This window comes from Oncorhynchus masou, chromosome 1 (assembly GCF_036934945.1).
Source record: "Oncorhynchus masou masou isolate Uvic2021 chromosome 1, UVic_Omas_1.1, whole genome shotgun sequence".
Lineage (NCBI taxonomy): Eukaryota > Metazoa > Chordata > Actinopteri > Salmoniformes > Salmonidae > Oncorhynchus > Oncorhynchus masou.
Window position 1 is genome coordinate 65,977,393 of NC_088212.1, and position 5,583 is coordinate 65,982,975.

Sequence of the window (5,583 nt, forward strand, 5' to 3'; positions counted from 1 at the left end):
TTAATCTTCACACAACCAATCAAAATGTCTTATGACTGGGTGGGAGAAATGTGGGGCTGAAGTAACGGGAGGGGAAGGAGAGTTTCAGCCACACAGTTAATATTTACAGGGGGTTTGTGGATGGGTCTCCTACTGCTGGAATGAATAAATATATACACTGTCTGTCTGTCTGTCTGTCTGTCTGTCTGTCTGTCTGTCTGTCTGTCTGTCTGTCTGTCTGTCTGTCGCTGGTTGGCATGTGAATATGCTGTAATTTTCCGCCACAGTTCCCCTGCTGTTTGATGGCTTTTCCTTGGCCGGGCGCAGTGACAGAGATAGCGTTGAACAAGGCAAAGGCCCCGCCAGCACTCCTGCCTTCCCGCGATTATTAATGCAGCAGCAGCCACCGTGGCCGCCAGGTTAAACCAGCAATCAGCACTCTCTAAATAACATCATTCACAGCCTCTTTAAAAGGGAGGCACTCAAACAGACACAGTCCCAGAGCTCCACACACAGTATATGTACCGGGAATGGGGGTACAGGGAGCAGTGCACATCAGAGACCTGTTCTAACCACTGACCCTGCTCAATCTGCATCTCACTACCTCAAGACACCTCAATATGGACCTTTCAACCACTAGATCAGAGTCCCGGTCTTCTCACTGACCTGTTGAGACGTTGTTAAGAGAGGCCCCTCAATCCTCCCCCTCATTCACACTACCTATCATCACAGCAGGACTCCTCTCACAACCTTCTCATCCAGATATTGATCTTAGGATAGCTCCATTTCATTATTGACTCCAATACTATTATAATAACCCCTCCACATACTGTACATAAGGACTATTCAATGCTGGTCTGACCAATCGGAATCCACGATTCAAGATTGTTTTGATCAAGCGGACTGGGACATGTTTCGGGTAGCCTCAGAGAATAATATGAATTTATACGCTGATTCGGTAAGTGAGTTTTTAAGGAAGCGCATGGGAGATGTTGTATCCACTGTGACTATGAAAACCTACCCTAACCAGAAACCGCGGATAGATGGCGGCATTCGCGCAAAACTGAAAGCGTGAACCACCACATTTAACCATGGGAAGGTGACTGGGAATATGGTCGAATACAAATGCAGTGTAGTTATTCCCTCTGCAAGGCAATCAAGCAAGCAGCATTTTAGTATAGAGACGAAGTGGAGTCGCAATTCAACAGCTCAGACACGAGACGTATGTGGCAGGGTCTACAGACAATCATGGGCTACAAAAAAAGTCCACATCACGGACACCAACGTCTTGCTTCCAGACAAACTAAACACCTTCTTTTCCCACTTTGAGGATAATACAGTGCCACCGATGCGGCCCGCTACCAAGGACTGTGGGTTCTCCTTCTCCGTGGCCGATGTGAGTAAGACATTAAAACGTGTTAACCCTCGCAAAGCTGCCGGCCCAGATGGCATCCCTAGCCGCGTCCTCAGAGCATGCGCAGACCAGCTGACTGGTGTGTTTACGGACATTCAATCTCTCCCTATCCCAATCTGCTGTCCCCACATGCTTCAAGATGGCCACCACTGTTTCTGTACCCAAAAAGGAAAAGGTAACTGAACTAAATGACTATCCGTAGCACTCACTTCTGTCATCATGAAGTGCTTTGAGAGATGAGTCAAGGATCATATCACCTCCCTCTTCACCTGTCACCCAAGACCCACTTCAATTTGCGTACCGCCCCAATAGGTCCACAGACAATGCAATCGCCATCACATTGCACACTGCCCTATCCCATCTGAACAAGAGGAATACCTATGTAAGAATGCTGTTCATTGACTACAGCTCAGCATTCAACACCATAGTACCCTCCAAACTCATCATTAAGCTTGATGCCCTGGGTCTCAATACCTCCCTGTGCAATTGGTTCCTAGACTTACTGATGGGCCGCCTCCAGGTGGTGAAGGTAGGAAACAACATCTCCACTTCACTGATCCTCAACACTGGGGCCCCACAAGGGTGCATGCTCAGCCCCCTCCTGTACTCTCTGTTCACCCCTGACTGCGTGGCCATGCAGGCTTCTAACTCAATCAAGTTTGCAGACGACATAACAGTAGTAGGCTTGATTACCAATACCGACGAGACAGCCTATAGGGACGAGGTGAGGGCACTCGGAGTGTGGTGTTAGGAAAACAACCTCTCACTCAACGTCAACAAAACAAAGGAGATGATCGTGGACCTCTGGAAACAGCAGACGAAGCACCCCCCTATCCACTTCGACAGGACAGCAGTGGAGAAGGTGGAAAGTTTTAATTTCCTCGGCGTACACATCACGGACAAACTGAAATGGTCCACCCACACAGACAGTGTGGCAAAGAAGGCACAACAGCGCTACCTCAGGAGGCTGAAGACATTTGGCTTGTCACCTAAAACCCTCAAACTTTGTCAGATGCACAATTGAGAGCATCCTGTCGGGATGTATCATTGCCTGTTACGGAAACTGCACCGCCCATAACTGCAGGGCTCTCCAGAGTGTGGTGCGGTCAGCACAACGCATCACCGGGGGCAAACTACCTGCCCTCCAGGACACCTACAGCTTCCGATGTCACAGGAAGGCTAAAAACATCATCAATGACAACAACCACCTGAGCCACTGCTTGTTCATCCTGCTACCATACCATCTATTGCATCTTACCTATGCCGCTCGGTCATTGGTCATCCATATATTTATATCTATATATTCTTATTCCATTCCTTTTCTTAGATTTGTGAGTATTAGGTAGTTGTTGTGGAATTGTTAGATTACTTGTTAGATATTGCTGCACTGTCGGAACTAGAAGCACAAGCATTTCGCTACACTCGCAATAACATCTGCTAAACATGGGTGTGACCAATAAAATTTGATTTGGACTCATACACACACACCTTATTTGTTTCATTATCAAATGTTGGTTGCCCACTCTCTAAAACCAACTGAAACCAATTGGGAATGTGTATTTCAGTGGTAAGATTGAAAATCAATGAAAAGGGGCTTGGAGTGTAAACAGATTATTAACTCTGTGTATTGGGGCAAGATCACTGCATTACATACCTCTGTGATTCCCAATAGATGACCTGGAGCACAATAGATTTTCATGCACTTGCTTCGCAGAAATCCAATCGTAATTTCAACCTGATCAATGATTTGCTCAAGCTGATCATGCTCTCAACCGACAGACATTGAGTTTGATGTGCTGTTCACAATAAACAGAGGGACAGAGATGGAGAGAGAAAAATAGAAATTGAGAGAAGTGGTAGTGGTAGAGAGAGAGGGGAGAAGAGATAAAAGAAGGGTGATTGCTTTCAGGGTGAGAGAAAGTGTGTTTTCCTGGTTGGAGGGGGAGAGAAGAATAGTCTCTCTAGATGGGAGGAAGAGGCCCTGCTCTGGCACTGATAAAGTGACTGAAGCCCACTACTGCCATAGTTTGACAATTCCAGCTGCAATCTTCTACTCTCATTTCTTCTGTCCTCCTCTCTGCCAGACCCTGCTCTTTGCAGGCATAATAATGGCTGTCTCAGCACCCTGTCGGCCTGCTCCACACACTCCCATGTAGTGCCAGGGTTCCACAATAGAAGTACATTTGAGGGGTACTTTTGTTGTGGTGTAGCCCTGACAGCCTCTCATTAGACCAGGATAGAATTAAAAGGGCTCCTCATTCTTCTTCCTCTTCCTCCTCCCCCTCATTCTAATTTCCTCCACCTTCTCCTCCTCCCTCCGCTCAGGTCTGACACATGGAGGTGTCTCTGGAGCATGTATGGCAGAACCACTCTCAGATCTGCACCAGTCCATTATCACGGAGATGGCAAAATGCCTTCAAAATGTATGTGGACCAGAAGCTCAGCAGGGAAGAAAAAAAAACCTGCATGTGCTGAGTTTCACGTTTGACCGTGTCAGTATGTTCTGATGGTTGGAAGAAAGCGGGCCAGGACATAGTTGATATTGAATAGGCATGTTATGCATGATGTGGATCTCTGACTACTGCTCCCTATATCAAGGCTTTGACAGATTAGAAAGTGTGTTTATGGATTCAAGGCAAATAAGGAGAGATTACTTTTAAAATTGTAGCTAAGCCCATTGACAAAAAAAGGCCCTGTCAATAAAGCGAGGGATTCAGGGATGACTTTGTTTTGGTTTGTTGCTTATTACCATCATAATCATCTGTCCTCTTCCACTCTGCAGTCTGGGCACACCTCTCCGCCTGCCTCGTCTCTGTGTTAGACGGTGATTGCCTTGTATTCAAAGATGCTTCTGTGAGGCTCTGTTCCGACAAATGCTTTTCCAATACCACTCACAGCAGAGCACACCTCATTTAAATCTGTGAAAGGGATTTTGATTCCATCAGCAGAATTCTTTGAGGCGAGAGAAGGTGCAGGCCATTCAATAATGCGTCAGGGATGAGAAAAAGCACAAGAATATTCTTTCTCACCTACCATATACATACAGTATGCTGAAAGGGCTGCCTCTCTCCTCAGACAGTGTTGTTAATTTAATCCTTCTTTTATTCTGAACACAGACCCTCATTTAGCTTTACGGCTCCACGGCAGCATGAGGAAGTGTAAGCCATGTGCCGAGCAGCTTTCAAACACACTGTGAAACAAAAACATTGGCCTGATCATAAGCTTTGATCTAAGAGTTATAGCAGAGACTCACTGTAGGATCTGTGCGGAGATTATCATGTAACGTGTGAAGTCTGAGGTTTATATTTTGTGGCTGTGTGTGTGTGTGTGTGTGTGTGTGTGTGTGTGTGTGTGTGTGTGTGTGTGTGTGTGTGTGTGTGTGTGTGTGTGTGTGTGTGTGTAGCTACGTGTTTCTGTTGTGGACCAACTGCTGATATCTTCACTGTTGCAGCTTGTTGACCTTCAACACTTATCAATGCATATCTTTTGTCTAAGCAATTGCCAGTTTTTCAGTCCGAGAGGGATTGGATAATGCATCCAAATTAAAATCCTGTGTAAATCTCCACGCTTGATTGCTTGAGAGCCGCTGAGAGTTGTTCCAACCTTAATGCTGAAGGACTTCCTGTATCCCAAAGTCATTTTCTTTTTCATTCATTTATGAACACTTCTTGTTTTCTGCCCAGGGACTTTTCCCTGGTACAGCTGCATATACAAATACATCTAGCTTAACAATGAAACAAATTCCCCATCCTCTCAGTTGTGCTGCTATTTATAATAGTAATATAATCTTGTCTGTATATACACGGAGTGTACAAAACGTTAAGAACACCTGCTCTTTCCATGACATACAGTAGACTGACCAGGTGAATCCAGGTGAAAGCTAAGATCCCTTATTGATGTCACTTGTTAAATCCATTTCAATCAGTGTAGATGAATTGGAGGAGACAGGTTAGAGAAGGATTTTTCAGCCTTGAGACAATTGAGACATGGATTGTGTATGTGTGCCATTTCAGGGGGTGAATGGGCATGACAAAATATTTAAGTGCCTTTTAACGCGGTATGGTAGTAGGTACCAGATGCAATGCTGCTGGGTTTGTCACGCTCAACAGTTTCCAGTGTGTATCAAGAATAATCAACATGTACCCTGTGGAACGCTTTTGACACCTTGTATTGTCCATGCCCCGATGAAT